The 22,385-nt window shown below is 46.7% G+C and overlaps 1 long non-coding RNA gene across 1 annotated transcript; it reads left to right on the plus strand.

Annotated features, from left to right (window-relative positions):
• Window positions 1-3,407: 3,407 nt before the first annotated feature.
• LOC119523738 lies at window positions 3,408-21,881 on the plus strand. Its single transcript, XR_005214660.1, has 3 exons — window positions 3,408-3,589; window positions 21,269-21,574; window positions 21,679-21,881. It is a non-coding gene; the product is annotated as an uncharacterized LOC119523738 (long non-coding RNA).
• The last annotated feature ends 504 nt before the right edge of the window (window positions 21,882-22,385 follow it).

A 22,385-nucleotide genomic window follows, 5' to 3' on the forward strand; every position in this document is an offset into this window, starting at 1 on the left:
CATTTTCCCCTTCATCCTTTTCTAATAATGTGGCAGTTAATTACCAGCCATCAGATTGTAGGGAAAAAGACAGGTATATGAAATGCTGCCAGCTTTGGGTGAAAAGAAATTCAGAAAAAAATCAATACCATAGTGGCACCGTGCAATACAATGTGTAGTCAAAAGCCAGTATGTGCGTGCATGTGAGCTCACCACTGTGCATGTATATGTGCATGTGAGAATCTAGTTTTTAAAAAGCCCCTAAACTCTCCTGAGTCCTCTCCGTCATTAGCAAAGAAGCCACAAATTTAAATTCACATAGGAGCATCTACAAAAACTAGACAGCAGCTCAAGGGAGGTAAATCTCAGATAGAAAAGAATCACGAGCATTTTTATTTTTGCAAAATCCTGAAGCACAAACATGCACTCTGCTACCAGTCTAGCCACAAGGAACTTTAAAAATAACAACAGCACCAACAACATCAGAAAAGCAAACTTAGCAGCTACCATGAGAACTAACCAAAGGGTAGAATCATGAGCAAAGCAACCCATATGCCCTGGAGAGTCCCAGGGTGTGTCCACAGATTTTAGTGCCCACCTCACCTCCCCGACTTTCTAGAATGAGGGGGCCTCTCGGGCAGGGAGGCCAGGAGGCCACTCAGAATACTGCCGGATTTTTTCAACTTGGGATACAGGTAGAAAGGGGAGGCTCTGGGGTCCCCTTTTCCAGCTTCTGGAGAAACAACTGAATATTAGTGTTCCAGTTTCCTCACCCTGTGTAAGGCCAGAAGCAAAACTTCATCTCAAATAAAATCAAATTTTACAAATTATTCCATCTGCCTTAAAGACAAGACTGAGGAAAGTGTGTGCAATCCTGTGTTTGGGGGTACACCTTTCTTTAAAGAAATTCATGAAGGTCAGAACAATATACCTATCTTTTATCCATAAGAAATGCCCTCTAAAACGTTTATAAATAAGGCACAGGGTAAGGTGCTTCAGGAAATATCCGGGAAAGGAGCCTCCTGGGAGAGGGGTACACATTTTAGGACCTCCCACACTCTTTGGGAAGAATCCAATCCAAGAAAGCGTTTCACGCTGGGCTAAATTTGTGACAGCCTCTTTACCGAGTTCAACATAAATTCAGTACTCTTTCAAACAAGCTTCCCCCAAAAGCCTCTAGTTTTGTAAATATAGGAACATAAGGAGAGAAAATATAGAAAAGTTTGGCGTCACACTTGCTGCCCGCATAACAAAGCCACACCATATCCCAAAGGCATGACCCGTAGGGCCGACTGGAATCATTTTCTTACTGTCGTGGCCAAGCAGGAAAGCAGAGAAAACAAGTAAGTCACCTTCAAGCAGGTCTCCAGGAGTCAAGACTTTCACATTTTAAAGGGAACTTTGTCCCTGCCCAACCGCTCCCAGAAAAGCTGACACTTTAAACCAGAACAAAACAGGGCGGCTGGTTCAGTTTTCATTTTAACAGTTTATACGGGTCCGGCTAAGTTTTCAGACGGATTTTCTGTTTTGAGACAAGGGAAGTCAAAGTTCTAAAGCGATAGCCCTCTCCCCCTCAAACACTCAACACACACACACACACAGGCCACATTCCTGATGAGACACATCCGGAATTTCCTTCTTGTTACTGGAATGCAAATCCCACTTTCTAAAGTAAGTTCGAAAGTTTCTGTAAGTTTCTGCAGGAAACAATCGCTCACGGCTCTGGGCTGGAAGCCGAGTCAGTAAATATGGATGTGCTGATGGGAATCGAGAAGCCGGGAGGGCAGGCAGGCGGCAGCTGTTAGGCTGGGTTGCGGGGCGATAAGGGATGCAGGTCCAAGAGCCGAGCCGGAGATCCGAGCGAGGTAAAGACGGGTGGGGACGGCTCTGTCCACCTCCCTGGCTCGCGGGCTGTGCCTGCTCCGACCTCCGGGCAGCCCCGCAGGTGCAGGGCGTCGCTGGCCAGGCCGGGAGCGCGGGGGGACCCCGCAGGCCCCTTCCCGGAGGGAGGAGGGGGGGGGAGCCGGAGCCGGAGCCATTTAAACTCGGCGCTGGGAGCCGCCGCAGGGCGCCCGGAAGCCGGGGAGCCACGCAGCGACGCGCGTCCCGGGGGCCCCGGCCGCGCAGGTGGCCCGGGACGCGCGCCCTGCCGCCTTACCTTGGTGATGACGAGCCGCTCGCCGTGCTCGCGGCCGCCCTTGAGGGTGAAGCCCCACGGGGCGCCGCCGCTGAGCCGCACCTCCACCAGGCGCTCGGCCTCCGCCAGGCGCTCGGGCCACGCGCGGAGCTCGGCGCCGCCGCTCACCCCCGCCCGACCCGGCCCGCGCCCATGCACCTCGGCCGGCGAGGGCCAGGGAGGCTCCGGGCGCCCGCGCCGCCGCCGGCCGCTGGCCAACTAGCTCGGCAACTTGGGCGAGAAGTGCCGGCCCCGCGGAGCGGGAGGGGGAGACAGGGGCGCGGGCGGGGACGCGCGGCGAGGGGCCGGGCCCGGGAGGGGCGGGTCGCGGCGCGCGCGCGCGCGCGGGGGGGCGGGGAGGGGCGCGCGCCCGGGGGGCTCCGTCCCGCCGCCGGCAGGGGGAGGGGCGCCTCGGGGGCCCGCGCCGACAACCGCGGGGTCAGGGGGCGCCGGGGGAGGCCCGAGGCGGGCGCCAGTGCTCGGGGGCCCTTCGCGGCGCGGGGTCCGCGGGCGCCGCAGGTGAGACGGGGGCGGAGGTGGGACGGCGGAAGCGCCCGGGAGAGGAGGGGCGGGGCGGGCGCCCCGAGCCCCGGGCGCCGTCCATCTTGGAGCGCGCGGCCACCTGGGCGCCTTTGTCCCCGGGCCGGGGCTGCGGGCGGCTGGGCAGGTGTGTCCAGCGGCGCCACGGGGACCCCCACCCCGGCCCCTGTCGGCCCACGTGCAGCCCAGCGTGCCCGCGCGGACGCACCTGGGCCCGACGCCGGGGAGGGAGCGGCCGCGTGTGTCCTTGGCGGGGCCTGGCCCGAGAGCCCGCCGGCGGCCTCGGCGCTCGGAAAGTCCCGTCAGGAGGAGAAGGGTGCGGGATCTGTTCCCCAGAGGGAATTCCCGTCTCCGCACAAATCCCCTCCTACAGCTCCCACCCCAGATACTGAGAGACCTGGCGTCGTGTTGGCTCTTCCCATATTTACAGCCCAGAGAGCCTTTCCCTTCAACCCCTGTTCACACTTTCAGAGAACTGTGTCACCAGGTCTTCGTGCCCCCGGGCGGCCTTCCCCTATAAAGGGGAGGGGATGGTCTATGAGTTATTGGAAGTTTGTGAACAAAACTTCATGTCTGATTTCTATAAAGTTCGGGTATAAATATGTGCATTGATAGGTTGTTGCATCTTCTGCCAAATATATATAAATGTATATATATGTACATATATACACATATATATAATGTATATGTCTATTTCTATTTATGTAGCTGGGTGCTGGTGAACTCCGGTTTCCCCAAAGCAGCTCCACCCAGGTACTTCAGATAGTGATGCTGGAAGTTGGCAGCAAGGACAAGCCAGAGAGCTCAGAAAGAGGGAGTCAGCGTCCCAGGTCCTTATCTGGGCTCTGCTACTGTCAAGCTGGAACAAGCAGTCTCCGTTTACTCAGAGATCAAGTAAGGGATTTGGATTCAGTAGTCTCCTAAGATTCTGTGACTCTGTCCCCAAATGGCTAGTAGCTTTGTGTCTCGTGGAGCCTGGGCAGTGAGGCTGCCAACTCCGCTCAGAGCACGTGGTGACCAGCCCATAAAGAACTGCCCAACTACAGTCTCCAGAATTCCCCTAGTTAGAAGTAGGAAGCTGTATCTTCTTTTTAGAGGGGCACCTAAAAAGTGCATCTCCCAGATTCAACCTCCCAGTGTATCTTGACTGTGGGTAATCACACAGCTCTACACATGTGATCAAATTGCACAGAACCGAATACACAAAAATGAGTACGAGTCAAACTGGGGAGCTGTGACTAGGCTGAATGGACCATATGCATGTCAGTATCCCGGTTGTGATATTGTACGGTAGTTTTGCCGGACGATAAGCATTGGAGGAGCCGAGTGAAGGCTGCTCCAGACCTCCTGTGTTGTTTCTTACAGCTGTGTGTGAATCTAAAGTTATCCCAAAATTAAAGTAGTAGTTGAAAAAGTGGATGGAGGTGGTAAACTAAAAGATAATGGACCCTAAATATGCACCTAGTACAATTTTTTTAGAGTTTGTGGAAGCTGTCCCCAAACAGCTGCTCACCCAAACCGGTGTGGACTTCAGTCTCAGCTCTTACCTGGAACTGAAATTTAAACTACTAGATCCATTGAAGCAGAGAAAATGATTTCATTGTCTTCATAATTCTACTATTATTGCATGTAGCCAAAGCCTTCTTTAATTGTAGAATCACTGTCACCTGAAGAGATTATAAGTCTCTTAGACCTTCTCTGTTAATTTCTTGAATTTTTGTGTAAATTGACATTCATCCTTACTCGGCATTATTTTGCCAATGTTCTTTTTTGTTAATCTTTCCATTGGGCATCACTCCCACCTTAGCATCATGTACACAGTCATAAGGCCGCTATCTGTATACTGACATTAATAAAGACCCTGAAAGGATTGGATTGTGGCCTGCCTTGACCAGTGCCCTCCAGACCACATAAATCGTTTAATCAACACTCTTTGCAGTATATATTTGTGCAACCCCACCTATGCTATCAACCCACCTAGATTCTGGCATCACAGTCCTTATATGATCACAAGACACCGTCAAACATCATGAAAATATCAATGTTTTGTGACTGAAAGACATTGCCTCAATTTATTGGCCTGGCAGCTGTTTTAGGACAGTTTAGTTTGACTTTTTCTTGACCCAGAGTTGAGTCCCAGTGGCAATGGCTTTCCTTCGTGAGAACTCAAAACTCAGCCGGAATCTCCAGGGGTAGAATATATCTGTTGGCATCTCCCCTTGGTCTGGTTGGAAAGCTGGGCACACACTTGTGTGTACTTTCCCACTCCTTGGCCGCTCGGCTTCATTGCTCGGAGGACACCAAGGGTAAGTGTTTGCCCCTCTGGACCTACCAGGCTCTGTCCTACACGCAGATATACTTCAGAATTCAGAAGCCTCAGAAGTTTGTTCTACTTTTTCAAATTGGACGTTCATTTCCTTTGATAGGGAAGAGATCACCAAATGAAAGGTAGTTCTTCTTTCACATAGTCCATGAGTAAAAGGCAAATTAACTGACTTTCAGAGATTTAATAAACAGGTAATTATTCTTGATGAAATAGGGCTCAAATGTTAATTTTTTTATTGTAAAGAAAACAGATTTATAGTTATTATAAAATGTGGATGAAGGCGGGAGCTCCAAAATTGTATTCATCTTTCAAATTATATGTCACTGGCTCAGTTAGTAGGATCAGGTTTTCCAGCAGATATTTTAATGTGGTATGTTTAAAAAGACAGTATTAGCCGTTTCCTTCTTGACCCACAGTGCACCTGAATTAGGGTCCCTATGAATTGAGACTGGCCGGTCAAGTTCAGAGGTGAGTGATGGCAGTTTCAGGAAAACTTTGACACGATGAGTTTACCCTTTATCACCAAGGTTTCTCATCTTACTCTTGATTTATACAGGTTATTACTTAAACATTGGAATTTAACTTAGCTAAGAGACCATACCAGTGATAAAAGTTGAATGCTGAACAACCCCCATCAACCTAAGAATTTTACCCTGGATCTTTTTATTAATTGAAATATATACATCTCCAGGAGAAAGACTTCCTCTTTCTGTGTGGGAATCCCTTAGCTACCATCTCTACCTAAGCCTGACGTCATTTTCCTATATAGGGATTTCACCTTTGCAGTTTGCATTTCAGGGTCCGGCACCTTAGCTGAGGAAGAAAGCAGCCACCACAACTGAAAAACAGTAACAGTCATTCAGGATGTAATGGCTAATTTCACATGTTACCCTGCATAAAACACATGGAGTGCCTCCTGTGTGCCAAGCATGTTCTGTAGATGGACTCACATCCTCCCGGCAAACTTGCTCGTTGCGTACATCACCCCCATTTTACAGAGGAAGATACGGAGAGCCAGGGGGTTAAGTCACCTGCCTGGGGTGGAGGAGCCCAGGCCCCTGGGAAGTCTTCTGCTCCTGCCTTCTCCCACTAGCTGCCTCTGCGGAAGCTGGCTGCCAGGACGACAGGGTGCTTTTCACCCAGCAAGGCTATCGACCTTCCTCTGTAAAATATCAAGGTCACTGGTGCCCTTTAGAGGCTCCCTTGATTTCTAAACACCAGTCGCCAAACAGGAAACAGGCTGAAGCAAGCCGACTGGCGGGACTGCTACACTTGTAAACCGGGATGCTTGTTTAAGTCTGTGAGTTTCCTGCTCTTTTACCTGTAGGACGTCGTCTTGAAAATGTTACATGTGAAGGACCAGGTTTCATGTCCAACAAGAAGGAACTAAGTAAGTGTTGATAAAAAAAAAAAATTAAAAAGTACAATATCTAACTTCTTAAATCAGGAGTACTTAAAAAGAGGGAGTACATAGCTGGAACTACCATAAAAAAGTTTCTTTTTTTTTTTAATTTTTATTGTGGAAACATAACCCAAAATTTCCCATTTTAACCGCTTTGATGTATACAGTTCCCTGGTGTTAATTACATTCACATGTAGTGTGCCCCCATCACCACCACCATTGTTAAAACGCTTTCATCATCCTAAACAGAATAACTGTTAAGCAGTAACTGCCCGTTCCCTCCCTCCCCCAGCCCTGGTAATCTGGAATCTTCCTTCTTTCTCTATGAATTTCTACGCTCTAGGTATTTCACATCAGTGAGCTCACATTATATATGTCCTTTTGTTCTGGCTTCTTTCAGTCCACATGGGGGCCTCAACATTCAACCAGGTTGTCACATGTATCAGAACTTCACTCCCTTTTACCATAAAAGTTTTTATATGTTAGAGTTTAGTTTTAGATTACCATTGACTTTTGTTTAAATAAAATAAGGAATGAGCATATATTTCTTAAGTACTCTATTTGCCCAATACTGGGGGCGGGGGGAGGGGAGGGTCGTTCTGAGGAATGTAAAGGAGGCAGGAAATATGAAACATTAACTCTAGCTGTGAAGAAAAAGAAACGGATTCCCAAGACACAATTAGAGTACATTTAAGTGCCAAACCACTTTTAACTGCAGAAGTTTTAGCAAGAGAGAAATGAAATAGAAAAGTAAAAAGAGATTGTAAAGATGGCAGTGACATCTTTTATTTTGCATTTTTTATTGTGGAAATTTCATACAGGCACAAAAGGAGAGCTTTTGTTTCTTCCACCCCCCACTTGCTTTTCCTGAAGTATTTCAAAGCAAGTCTGAGACATAATGAATGAGCGTATCTTGAAGGCTGAGTGGAAGTGGGGTGAAGGGTCATCAGGTGGGGACCCCGTGAACAAAGGCTGAAGACGGACAGGAATGTCCGTTGTGGGAAAATGGAGAAGCCCAGGACTTGAAGCCGATGTCTGTTAATGAGTTCAGAAGTCCCCGGCAATGCTCAAGCTAGGTTCTGAAAGGCTGCCCCCCTGTCTGCCATACGTGCTCAGTAATGCCTTCTCTTGTGGCCACCTGAGCTCATGGCTTCAGCAAATATGTCTTGACCATGGGCTGTGTGCCAGGCTCTGTCTGGGACCTGGAGCTATAGCAATGAACAAAGTAAATAAGACCCTCTGCCCACGTGGAGCCTGACTTCCAGGAAAGAGAGGTCCTTGAGATTGTGGAAGGTTTGTAGCCATCAGTGATGACAGGGATGAGGGCATGCCCTGGATGTGGCTGAAATCAATAAGAACAAGATTGCTGGGGCTGAGGACGTGGAGGAGCAAAGGGGCCACAGAACTAGGAGGCTCATCTACATGGTCATTGGAACCGAGATGCATGACCAGGGAACAGTGAAGGAGGGTCACCGGAAGCCAGGAACCAGATTCCTCAAGGAATGCAAGGGAGTAAATGATGCCACCGAGGAGAGTGGTGGTTGGTATGAGCTGAGGACACCAGCTTCCAGGCTGGGGTCTCCAAGGGGGACACAGAGAGAGCTGGGCTGGAGGGCCCCTGGGACCAAAAGTCTTCACCACTCTCTGCTGAGTGTGAGGGCTGAAGGGGAGGCAAAGCCCCAGGGGAGAGCCAGGCTTCCAGCCATGGCTGGAAGGGAACACCTAGAGAGGAGCTTGAAGACAAAGGGTATTTTGCTGATTGAGGGGTTTCAAGAGTTGAGGAGGAGAGGGAGATGGGGACCTGGGGTGAGAGAATAGTGAGCATCCATGCTGACTGCTATGACATAAAGGACAGGATGACCTCCAGGAAGAGAGCGGATGCTAGATGCTGGGAGGGAGAGGGGAGGTCTTGCAGAGAGATTCAGAATAAGGGAGGGCCGCGTCAAAAACAACTCCTGGGTTTCTGTCTTAAGTAACTGTGTTGAGTGATGCTACATGGAAGAGCGGAGGGAGAGGAGCAGGTGAGATGAGATAGTAGTTTGGTTTGGGCAATATTCTCTGGGATATTAATTTCCTACGGCTGCTGTCACAACTTACCACCAACTTGGAGACTGAAAACAGAAGTTTATTCCCTCTGTTCTGGAGGCCAGAGGGCCATGATCAGTACCACTGAGGTGAAAGCACGTGTCGGCAGGGCTCTCGAGGAGAACCCATATCTTGCCCATTCAGCTTCTGGCATCTGCCAGCACTCCTGGGCTTGTGGTCACATCACCCTGTTATCTGTGTCCGAGGTCACCTTGCCTCCTCTTTTTTGTGTCTAATCTCCTGTTGCCCCCTCTTATAAGGATATGTGTTTTTACATTTAGCACCACCCAACCAGATAACCCAGGATCATCTCTTTGTATCAAGATCCTTAACTTAATCTCATCCACAAAGACTTTTCCTACATAAGGTAACCTGTTCACAGGTTTCAGGGATTAGGACCTGATATCATTGGGGGACATTAATCATCCCACTACAGATGTCCAAATGGAAATGGCTCTTAGTTGTTCCAAAACATTAAATGGAACTTTTCCTAGTAGTCCAAATTGTGGCTAACATCCCCAGTCTCATAGTAATAGTTCTACGTGCCTCTTAGAAGCAACACAACAGGCACCTTCTAGTGCTAGTTATGTGCCTACCCCTAATGGAATGCTTGGGGAAGGCTTGTCCCACCCTGAAGCCAAGTGAGGAAGGCTCCCTGAGAATCCCTCATAAAGATTCAGGGTACCTACAAGAGAGAAAGGTTAACTTCTCATCCTCAGGTTGGATTTCTCTAAATGTAGCAGATAGAAGACATGAGAGGACAGGAGGGAAAGAGGGCTTGGCAGCAGATGGCTCTGTTCCTCAAGTTCCTGTGAGAATGTAGATCCCCCACCTAAGAGCCCTGGAGGCCAGATGACAGCACTCTAGATATTTATTAGTCACCTATCCCTGTGTATCTAATTATCTCAAAATTTAGCATCTTGAAACAATGTGCCAGTTTCAAACTGTTATGTACCCAGAAAAGCCATGCTCTTTTAATCCAATCTTGTGGGTGTGGACTTATTGTGGGTGGTGCCTTTTGATTAGATTATTTCCATGGAGTTATGACCCCCGCATTCAAGGTGGCTCTTAATTAGTTTACTAGAGTTCTTAAGAGAGCTCAGGGAGACAGAGAGAACTCAGAGCCCATACAGACCCAGATGCTTGGAGACGCAGACAGAAAGACGTTTGAAGATGCTAACCTAAGAGATGAAGGCCACAGTTTGCCCCAGAGAAGTAAGTGAGAAACCAGAGTTGCTTAGAGAGAAAACGCCCAGAGACATTTTGGAGATGGCCGTTGAAACCTGAACCAAGAGAGAAGCTAAGATATATAATTCAGAGTTTGCCCCCGGGAGAAGCTAAGACAGAAGAAGCCCAGAGACATTTTTGAGAAAGCCACGGAAACTAGAAGCTAACCCTGGGAGAGGCCCAGCAGACTCCAGCCATGTGCCTTCCCATGTGACAGAGGAACTCCAGATGCCATCAGCCTTTCTTCAGAGAAGGTATTATCGTGCTGATGCTTTAATTGGGACATTTCCATGGCCTTAGAACTGTAAATTTGTGAACTAATAAACCCCCATGGTAAAAGCCAATCTGTTTCTGGTACATTGCATTTTGGCAGCTTTAGCAAACTGGAACAAACAATAAACACGCATTACCTCCCACAGTTTCTGTGGGTCAAGAATCCAGGAGTGGATTAGCTGGGTAGTTCAGGCTCAGGGTCTTTCATGAGGTGGCAGTCAAGGTGGCTGTTGGAGCTGCACTCATCTGAAGGCATGGCGAGCCGGAGGATCCACTTCCAAGAGAGCTCATGCACATGGCTATCGGCAGGGGGCCTTGGTTTCTCACCACATGGACCTCTCCATTGGGCTGTTGGGTGTCCTCACAACATGGTGGCCAGCATCCCACGGAGCAAGGGATCCAAGAGAGAGCAAGGAGGAAGCCCCAGTGCGTTTTATGACCTGGTCTAAGAAGTCACGCCTCTTTACTTCTGCCACATTCTGTTCAATAGAAGCAAGTCATGAAGGGAGAAGGAATTAGGCTCCACTTTTGGAATGAACTGCCAAAGAATTTGTGGACATATTTTAAAATCACTGCAAGCTAGACAACTTAGATGAAATGGACAACTTCCTAGAAAAGCATAAACAACCAACATTAACTCAAGAAGAAATAGATGACCTCAACAAACCAATCACAAGTAAAGAGATTGAGTCAGTCATCAAAAAGCTCCCAAAAAGGAAAAGCCCAGGACCAGATGGTTTCACATGTGAATTCTACCAAGCATTCAAGAACGAATTAGTACCAATCCTGCTCAATCTCTTCAAAAATATTGAAGAAGAGGGAAAGCTACCTAACTCTTTCTATGAAGCCATCATCACCCTAATACCAAAACCAGGCAAAGATACTACAAAAAAAGAAAATTATAGACCAATTTCTTTAATGAATATAGACGCAAAAATCCTCAACAAAATACTCGCAAATCGAATCCAGCAGCACATTAAAAGAATTATACACCACGACCAGGTGGGATTTATTCCAGGTATGCAAGGCTGGTTCAACAAAAGAAAATCAATTAATGTAATACACCACATCAATAAATCAAAGCAGAAGAACCACATGATCATCTCGATTGATGCAGAAAAGGCATTTGACAAAATTCAACATCCTTTCCTGATGAAAACACTTCAAAGGATAGGAATAGAAGGGAACTTTTTCAATATGATAAAGGCAATATATGAAAAACCCACAGCTAACATCACACTCAATGGGGAGAGACTGAAAGCTTTTCCTCTAAGATCAGGAACAAGACAGGGATGCCCACTATCACCATTGCTATTCAACATTGTGCTGGAAGTTCTAGCTAGAGCAATTAGGCAAGAAAAAGAAATAAAAGGCATCCAAATTGGAGAGGAAGAAGTAAAACTTTCACTATTTGCAGATGACATGATTCTATATGTAGGAAATCCAGAAAAATCTACAGCAAAGCTACTAGAACTAGTCAATGAATACAGCAAAGTAGCAGGCTACAAGATCAACCGGCAAAAATCTGTAGTGTTCCTATACACAAGTAATGTGCAACAAGAGGAGGAAATCAAGAAAAAAATCCCATTTACAATAGCAACCAAAAGAATCAAGTATTTAGGGATAAACTTAACCGAGGACACAAAAGACCTTTACATAGAAAACTATAAGAAACTGCTAAAAGAAATTGAACAAGACCTGAAAAAATGGAAGAACATACCATGTTCATGGATTGGAAGACTAAATATAGTTAAGATGGCAATTTTACCTAAACTGATTTACAGATTCAATGCAATACCAATTCAAATCCCAACAACTTACTTTACAGAAATAGAAAAACCAATAACTAAATTTATTTGGAAGGGTAAGGTGCCCTGAATAGCCAAAAATGTCTTGAGAAAGAGGAGTGAAGTGGGAGGTCTCACACTACCTGACTTTGAAGCATATTACAAAGCTACAGTGCTCAAAACAGCATGGTACTGGCATAAGGACAGATATACTGATCAATGGAATCGAATTGAGTGTTCAGAAGTAGACCCTCACATCTATGGACAACTGATCTTTGATAAGGCAGTGAAGCCGAAGCAACTGGGAAAGAGCAACCTGTTCAATAAATGGTGTTTGGAGAACTGGATATCCATTTCCAAAAGAATGAAAGAGGATGTCCATCTCACACCTTATACCAAAATTAACTCAAAGTGGATCAAAGACCTAAACATTAGCACCAAGACCATAAAACTCTTAGAAGAAAATGTAGGGCAATATCTTAAAGATCTTGTGAAAGGAGGTGGTTTCTTAGACCTCACACCCAAGGCACGAGCAACCAAAGAACAAATAGACAAATGGGATCTCCTCAAAATTAAACACTTTTGTACATCAAAGGACTTTGTCAGAAAAGTAAAAAGGCAACCTACACAATGGGAGATGATATTTGGAAACCACATATCAGATAAGGGTTTAATATCCCGAATATATAAAGGAATCCTGCATCTCAATAACAGAAAGACAAACAATCCAATTTAAAAATGGGCAAAAGACATGAACAGACATTTTTCTGAAGAGGAAATACAAATGGCTCAAAAGCATATGAAAAAATGCTCAACTTCACTGGCTATTAAGGAAATGCAAATCAAAACCACAATGAGATATCATCTCACACCTACCAGAATGGCCATTATGCAAAAAACAGAAAATGACAAGTGCTGGAGAGGATGTGGAGAAAGAGGCACACTTATTCATTGTTGGTGGGAATGTAGAATGGTGCAACCACTCTGGAAGACAGTATGGAGGTTCCTCAGGAAGCTAAATATAGATTTGCCATATGACCCAGCTATTACATTGCTGGGTATATACTCACAGGAACTGAAACTTAAGACACAAACAGACATTTGTAAACCAATGTTTATTGCAGCATTATTCACAATTGCCAAGAGATGGAAACAGCCCAAATGTCCATCAAAGGACGAGTGGATAAACAAACTGTGGTATATACACATGATGGAATATTATGCAGCTGTAAGACAGAAGAAAGACATGGATCATGTAATAATGTGGATGAACCTTGAGGACATTATGTTGAGTGAAGTTAGCCAGAAACAAAAGGACAGATTCTGTATGGTCTCACTAATATGAACAGACATTAATGAACAAACTTTGGGAGTTAAAAGCTGACAACACAGGCGACCAGGAGATAGAAAGAGGGCAGAGATCAGCCATTTGATGCTGAAGGACTACAGAATGTTTAGGATTGATTGCACAGATCCAGAAATAGATAGCATAATACTGTGTGATGGTAGCACGGTATTGTAAGTACACTGAACAAAGATGTCTGTGAGTAAAGCTGAAAGAGGTGGGATAGGAGAATGTATGACACCAGAGGTAAAGATAGATGATAAAGACTGGGACTGTATAACGTGGCAAAAACTGGAGTGGCCAATGACTGTTACTAAATATACAAATATAAAAATGTTTTTGCATGTGGGAAAGCAAATGAATGTCAACCATGTAGAAATTTGAAAAAGGGATGGTATTCAGGAAAAAACATAATCAAAGCAAACTGGAGTCTATGGTCAACAGTAACATTGTAATATACCTCCATTAAATGTAACAAAGGCAATACGCCAATGCTAAATGTATATGAGAAGGGGATATAGGGGAGTAATATGGGATTCTTGGTAGTGGTGTTATTTGCTGTCCTTAGTAGTATATTGTATTGTATGACATGTTATTTTTCTTTATATCATTTTTTCTTATTGCTAAAAAAAAAAAAAACAATTTTTCTTGTAGTAATCAGTATGTTCAAATGCTGATTGTGGTGATAAATGTACAACTTTATGATGATACCATGAACAACTGATTGTACACTGTGGATAAATGTATGGTATGTGAATATAACTCTATAAAATTGTAGGAAAATATATATATAGGAGTGAAAGTGTTGGAGAAAACATGGTGAGAGGGATGATGCCTCACCAATATGGACTAACTACAATGTGTAAACTCAGAATTGAATCTTAGAACATAGCCTAACGTGGACACAATAATTGTAATAGTCCCTAGATTGTAAGCTCTTACAGCAGTTAACTCTATCCCTGAATTGTAAGGCCTATCTCTAAACTTTGAGATGCTGATCCCCTAGCGTATGTTGTCACAAACATTGGGACTGGCAGTTTGATGTGCTGAGCCCTCGAGCATGGGACTTGCCCTTATGAAGCTCATTACCACAAAGGAGAGTCTAAAGTTGTATGTAATGGTGCCTAAGAGTCTCCCCCTGAGTACCTCTTTGTTGCTCAGATGTGGCCCTCTCTCTCTCTAACTGAGCCATCTCGACAGGTGAACTCGCTGCCCTCCCCCCTACATGGGACCCAACTCCCAGGGGTGTAAATCTCCCTGGCAACGCAGAGTATGACTCCCGGGGATGAATGTGGACCCGGCATCGTGGGACTGAGAGTATCTTCTTGACCAAAAAGGGGATGCAAAATGAGACGAAATAGTTTCAGTGGCTGAGAGATTCCAAATGGAGTCGAGAGGTCACTCTGGTGGACATTCTTATGCACTATATAGATAACACCTCTTAGGCTTTAATGTATTGGAATAGCTAGAAGTAAATACCTGAAACTACCAAACTCCAACCCAGCAGTCTGGACTCCTGAAGACAATTATATAATAATGTAGATTACAAGGGGTGACAGTGTGATTGTGAAGACCTTGTGGATCACACCCCCTTTATCTAGTGTATGGATGAGTGGAGGAATGGGGATAAAAACTAAAGGACAAATGGGGTGGGATGGGGGGATGATTTGGGTGTTTTTTTTTCACTTTTATTTTTTATTCTTGTTCTGGTTCTTTCTGATGTAAGGAAAATGTTCAGAGATAGATTGTGGTGATGAACGCATAACTGTTATCATACTGTGGACAGTGGATTGTATATCATGGATGATTGTATGGTGTGTGAATGTATTTCAATAAAACTGAATTTAATAAAAAAAAAAAAAATCACTGCAAGCATCAAGATACCGTAGGATAGACTGACCTTCATAGGAGTGGAGGAGCCAGTGGTCAGATGTCAACCCAAAGCGGGTCTCCCACATCCCAGAAGAGTGCTGGGGAGGTGCACTCCAACACTCCGTTAGGCACTTGTGGTCTTTGGGAGATCCAAGAGGGAGACAACTGGATGCCTGCACCTCAGAGGACAGTGACAGATGAGAAGACCACATTAGCATCTCTTTGGGAAAAACAACTTGCCTCTTTCTATTCTCCTTGCTCCTCTGCCCAAGCACTGTTGGGGTGTTGGAGCTCCTGAGGGGATGGGAGTTTTGCTCCACTTTAATGAGGCCAGCCTGGTCACCTTGTTATCATTTATAATTTCCAGGGAAAATTTCTTCCAAATCTCCAACACCTGGGAACCAACCTGCTTGTAAATTGGTGATACCGTTTGCAACCAAATTGCAGTATAAAACTGTGATCTCTAAGTTCCTTCTATGGCCCAGGAGGGCCTAGTAAAAGCCCACACAGGTAACTTCCCAGCAGCAGCAGCGGAAATCATTCTGCATGTGAGATTGCAACGGGACATCCTTGAAAAGAGTGACTTTCTCAGATGCAGAGTGAACCTTCTGATCCTTCACTACATTACTTGTGTGATTATGGGAAGCCTCTCTGACTTCATAGTCCACATTTGAAAAAAGAAGAGAGGGAAACTTAGACTCTTAGTGATGTCACAAGGCTTTGATAAGGCAGTGGGTCTTAAACTCCTGCCTACACTGAGAATCCCCTGGAGAGCTTGTTAGAACGCAGACCCCCACCCGCCGGCACACCACCCTCGGGGCTTCAGATTCAGCACATCCAAGGTGGCGCCCGAGACTGTGCCGCTCCAACAGGTTCCCAGGTGGTGCTTACGCGGCTGGCCCGGGAGCCACACCTTGAAACCACTGGAGTAAAAGCACATAACCAGGAGCGAGTGAGCATACTGGGGAGCTCCATAAATGTGGTTTCCTTCCATTCCTATCGCCAGTGAGCAGCACCACTGGCCTTCTCTGAGAAGGCATTCCCACGTGTAGTTGTCTCTTTCCTCATCCCAGATTCTCTGTTCCCCAATTCAAAGCCTCGTAAAATTGTTTTCAAAGTATTGCGTCATTATACCAAGTAGATTTACACAAGATCCTCAATATGCATTATTTTATCTAATACACTTTTCATTTGTTCTTAAATAAAATTGAAGAAAGCTGGGTAGAGATATTTTAAGACCCATCCTGATGGAGGTGGGCCCCACCTTAACTGAAGAAACCTCGTCAAAAGGTCCTGCTTACCAAGGTTCACACCATTGTAGGTGGAGTAGATGTAAGAACATGTTTCTCTGGGGGACGTACAGTTTCAAACCACCACAATTACATTATCATTAACTAAAGTCCATAATTCCCTCAGACTTCCTTAGTTTTTCTCTAATGTCCCTGTCTGTTCCAGGGTCCCCTCCAAGATGCCATAGTGCATTTAGTCATCTTGTCTTAGAGGTGGTTTTATTTTTACTCCAGGACGTCTCTCCATAGGACGTGGGCACCAGTTCCCGGCGGTTGACCTGCCAGAAAGTCTGCGAGCCGCACCTCCCAGGGCTCAGACCAGGGCTGAGCCGTTCCCTGCCCTGCGGTGGCGGGGTAGCCCCACCCTTCACCCAGTGGGCACCCCACCCTTCACCCAGGGGGTGCCCCACCCTCCACCCAGGGGCACCCCACCCTTCACCCAGGAGGCACCCCACCCTTCACCCAGGGGCACCCACCCTCCTCCCAGGGGGCACCCCACCCTTCACCCAGGAGGCCAGCCACTGGCCCTGCCTGCGGGCCCCGCGGAACCCGCCAGCCCTCCCCTGCCACCTCACCACCCAGGCCCAAACACACACCCCCCGGGACAAAGGGACCATCTTCCTACGCTCAGAGCTGAAATACCTCAAGTGCGTGTGCGGAGGGAGGGGGCCCTGGAAACGGAAGGAGCTGCTGCCTCAGAGGTACAGGACGGCTGGTTTGCATTCGGGAAATTCTTTCACTGTCTGCTGGCCAAAATACTTGTTTAAATTGAATCTATCTTCCTGAACTTCAAGGAATGTAGGAGTATTTGACTAGCGGTAGAAATAACAGGAAGTAATGGAAGACAACTGTTTGAAAGGCAGGAGAATTTTCACTAAAGTGGACAGATTTCTTCCAAGCAGACTTAGGAGGTTTCTAAAAACTTAGTGATAATTCTTCACTTTTGCATGTTTATCCATGTGCAACACCAGGAAATATTGCATGTTTGACTTTTTTTTTCTTTGGTACACTTTTTTTTTCTTTTTGGAACATGGTCATGTAAGTGTCATAAAAATGATTGTAAAATGACCTGAGAAATGACGGCAAATCAACAGTAGGCTGGGCACAATGGCAATGGCAGTTTGGATGTTCATTGCGATGTATTTGCATAATTACAAGCTACAAGCACAAAGGGAAAAAAAAAAAAAAGCTGCAAGCACAACCAAGTAGGCAAAACCCAGGTCAAGGGCACACAACATGGTTAAAGATGGAGCATAGCAGGGCCCCTAAAGTCCATGGGCTTGAGGTGCCACAAGGCAGGTGGGCACCTTAAGGAGAGGTCCTGCTGGCAGGTGCAGTGCAGCGTCCACAGAGGGTCTGGAGCCTTCTGTGGGAGGTGCTGGTTGCAGCAGGTCAAGGGTGGCAGCGAGCTGCAGAGCTCAGCACGGGCACTGGGGTTGGGAGTCAGAGCAGCTGGGTGGCCTGACCTGAGACTCTGGCCTGACCTTAGACTCTCTCGGAAGAGGCATCTGCACTGGGGTTTTACTTCTCCGAGGTCTGGCCACCAGCGTCCTCGTGTTGTGCCTCTGGCAGACGTCAAGCCAGTCCATGTGATATCCTTGCACAAATGTCTGCTTACCACTTGGTACACGAACATGTTTTTCTCAATTTGTTTACATCTCATTGTGTTCACTGTGTACTATATTTTGGGATTCTAGATCATTAATATTACAGTACATAACAAGGGCAGATTTACAGGAAAGTTGCAAAGGGAGTGGAGAGACTTTGTGTCCTCTTTCCCTGGTTTCCCCTGATGCTGACAGCTTTCATAACTATGTGGTACTTCTGTCAAGTCTAAGAAACCAACATCAGTACATGACTATTAACCAAATGCCAGTGTTCATTTGGATTGCCCGTTTTCCCACTACTCTCCTTTGTCTGTCCCCGCATCCCATTCAGGATCCCACGTTGCATTTAGTCATGTCCCCTCGGGCATCTCTGGTCTGTGAGTTTCCCCGTCGTTCCTTGTTTTTCCTGACCTTAACAGTTTTGAATATGACTGGCCAGGTATTTTGTAGAACATTTCTGACTTTTTTTATCCTGATGAGCCTGGGGTAAGAGGTTTGGGGTGGGGTGGGGTGGAAATACCACAGAGGTGAGGTGCCCTTCTCATCCCATCATATCAGGAGTACATGACATCAACATGACCTCACCGCTGAGCTCAGACATTATTACTTGGTTAAGATAGTGCCAGCCAATTTTCTCTTCTGTGAAGTTCCTATCTTTCCTTTTCCAGATGGACTCTTCCTAAAATGGTAAGTTTTTACATTCAAAGCTCTTCTGCGACAAATCACCTTGAGTCAACATTAACCCCCCAATGCATAACTGACTGGCTCTCCCAGAGGCCAAATTAAGATGCTTGAATCACATAACTGATTCAGTCATCTGAAAACACACAGCCAGAGAGGGTCGAAGATGGGGTGGGTGGGCCCACTTAGGAGAGAATGCCAGCCAGGTAAAAGGGCCACAGGAGCTTAATCTAGGGTAACGTGACGTGCGTATGTCCTGTCTGGCTGCTCTGCCCTCCCAGCCTGCCCTTCTGACCGTGTGATTAGGAGAGCAGAGTTGAGGATGCAGCCAAGGAGATCAGCAGATGGTGATGCCTGCAGTCAACACAATTGGTCTCTCAGAGAGATGGTGGGGCAAGTACACCTGACCACAGGTGTCGTTTGCTAGTTAGCCTACTGAGCAACTACGCGTCTTAGCTGCATTTCTCAGGTGGATGTGTGCAGTCAACTAGGAGTCGCCAATGGTAGCTCCATCCTTCGCCCCCCATATCTATGTTCAGCTTGCATATATGCTCTACTTTTTTAACACACATCTAACACATCTCACAGGCTACTTGCTTTTCTCTTATTTTCTAAAGTAAAACAACACTCTTTAAAAATCCAGCATATACTTCACAAAAGCACATCATATTTCTTTCTCATTGTCTCATTTTGCTCAGTTTGATATGGTAGACCAGGGGGTGGCAAATTACAGCCGAGTGCCAGCCACCTGCTCTTGTAAATAAAGCTTTATTAGCACACAACCATGCCCATACTTAATGCATTATCTGTGGCTGTCCTGGGACGCCAACGGTAGAGTGGGGTAATCGTGACTGAGACCTTATGGTCCACCAAGGCTAAAATCTGGCCCTTTAAGAAAAAGTTTTCTGACCTCTATGATAGACTGAAGAAATGTCACAAGTTTAAGACACTCAACTATTCATTGGGTTTGCTCCATATATTCAACTTTATAAAAGAAGGGCAAAGCAAGGCGACCCAAAGACTAGGGGGGAAACAGGCTGTTACCTCGAAGCCATCAGGCTCTGTTCAGAAGATTTCCACATTTTCTGTTAGTAAGTATGGTGCTTTCTTATATCGACATGTGTGCGCTAACCTTTGTGTCATCTGAGCATTTGCAATGAGCATGGTAGGGTTGAGGTAAGATTGTGCTATCCACCAGCACACTGTAGTTCTAACTGCAAACCACGTCCTTGAGGTTAATGTGGATTTCCTGTTCCCTGCCCTCAGCCCCTTGAGTAGCAATGAAGCAGTCATTTCAGAATTAGCCAAAGTCTATGGCCAATGAATGTTCTTAGTCCTTTTTGTGGCTACATGAAATTTGGTGGTTTTGTGTAAAAGGGGACTCCTGACCATATAGCCAGCCCAGAAAGAAGAGTCATCACATTCTGTCATGTGCTACAAAAGGAAATGTGAGATTTGAACCAGGTTTTGAAATCCATAGAATGTATATACCTGTCCATCCTACTTACCCTACCCTAACACCACACGTGCACACACACACACAAATACACACACACATTTCCTTGAAAATGCAGTTGTACTCAGCGGCATGAATTTTAGCCATCTGGGCCCTGCTTCCACCTTCTCAAAAGTGGGCTCCACATCATGCATTTTAGGAGCAGTGATACTCTTCACTATGATACTGTAATGGTGGGTGCATGACATTATTCATTTGTCAAAACCTGTGGGACGAAGAGTAAACCCTAACATAAACTAAAGACTTTAGTTAATAATGGGGTATCAATATTGATTCATCAATGGCACCAGATGCACCATGCTCCTGCAAAATGTTAATAAGAGGATTCTGCAGAAGAGGGGTGGTGGAGCAGAGGGGTTATATGGGAACTCTGTACTTAATATGCAGGTTTTCTATCAACCTCAAACTGCTCTAAAAATAAAGTCTTTAAAGCAAAAAGTGGGTCCATGGTGCTTGGAGATGGTGGTGAGAAGGCACATGCCTTGGTGTGACGAATGTGTAGACGTTGGTGGTGATGGGGAAATGAACCCCTGGTCCCCTTCTTGAGGAGGGGCTGATGGTTAATCTGCTTGGGTTTGATTCTCACCCCTACCCAGTCTGTGACCTCAGACTAGTTACTGCAGCCCTTTTGGAGCCACACACATAAAATGGAGATAAAACCACTGAGCCAGAGGCACATTTACTACCTGAGGTGGCCCCGACGTTGGAAGGCAGTCAGGTGATATGTTAGTGCCTTCGTCTTCTCAGGACACAAAGCCCACCCTCTCTTTTACACTGCTCCATCTTGTCTCCTCTCTCCCATGCTGATTTTCCTTGGCTCCCGGACTCACCTGCCATTGCCGAGCCCCTGTTTTCCTCCTGGGTGCTATCTCTCGGTCTGCGGATTTCTGCTGGCTCTCAGAGGGGCGGGCATGGTCCCTTCAGAGTCCAGGGCTCTCCTGGTTCCTGAAATGAGGTCAGTCCCCAACAACAGCTGTGAACCAGATTCTTTTGGGTTCTAAGCCTGGCTCAAAACCCACCCATTGTGTGGAATATTTGCCGAGCCACAGGATTCCCCAGGGGGAGATGAAGGGGCTCAACACCAAGATATAAGCCCCTTGCAACCCTCTTTGCCCTCCTGAAGCCCCAGAGCCAACTCTCAAGTATTTTTATTCATTCCACAGGGTCAAACCAAGCAAACGTCATTCTGGATGGAGCGGGTGGCCGATGCTGTCATTGCTCAGCCCCTACCCCCCTGGCATGTCACTATCGTGGTCCTTTACTCTCAACAGCCAGCGTCTGCCCCTGTTTGTCGGAGGACAGGCCTCAGGCAGCAGGAACTCTCACTGCCCAGAGAGCCTGGGGGGCCAGAAGCACCTGGGAGGCTAAGTCCCCACCCTGACTGGCAGGAGTGAGGCATGGACACTTCAGCTCCCCTGCCCCAATCAGAAAACCCAGAGGATGGGCCATAGTGGACAGAATCCAGCAAGGTACCCCCAATGGCTCCAACTCCTGGGGTTCAAGCCTGTGGGGCGGGACCTGTGCCTCACTGCTGGGATTATGTCACTAAAGACTGTGCCTTCCATCTCACTAGTACACGTCTCTTGCTGGCTTTGAAGAAGCAAGCTGTGATGTCCTGAGCTCCCCTTGGCAAGGCCCACGTGGAAGACCTGAACGTAGCTCAGCCTGTAGCCTGCAAGGAATGGAGTCCTGCCAACATATACGTAAGCTTGGAAGTGGGTCCTTCCCCATCAGGCCTTTGGATGAGACCTCAGCCCTGGCTGACACCTTGACTGCAGCCCCAGAGACCCTGAGAGAGGGGACTCAGCTAAGCCGTGCATGAACTTCTGACCCACAGGAAGTCTGAGATAATAAATGTGTGGTACTTTAAACTACTGAGTTCCTGAGATTCATTGTGCAGCAATGCGTAATTGGTACAGTGCTCCGCACCTTCTCCAAAATGCTTCTGTGGGATCGAGCCAAAGTCACCTCCGGGGTACTCTGCTTGATGCTACATCCTGCCTGGTCTCCTCCTCTCCTGGTCCCACTTCCCCAGCCCCCTCTTGCTTGTTCCTAGAAACCCTCCCAAATAAGCACTCCTGCATGAATCCTCACCTCAGGTTGTGCACTGAGAGAATCCAACCTGTCACAGGGAGTCCTGCTCATGTGTTTGTGTTCACAGGATGACTTCACATCTTTCTTTGTAGCATTGTTAGCCAGGAGGACTGCAGATTCAACTTCAGAAATGATTCCTTCTGGTTTCTAACCAGCTAAGCTTTAGACTCTGGCCTTCTTTCCAGT

The sequence above is a fragment of the Choloepus didactylus genome, chromosome X (assembly GCF_015220235.1).
Source record: "Choloepus didactylus isolate mChoDid1 chromosome X, mChoDid1.pri, whole genome shotgun sequence".
Taxonomy (NCBI): Eukaryota; Metazoa; Chordata; class Mammalia; order Pilosa; family Megalonychidae; genus Choloepus; species Choloepus didactylus.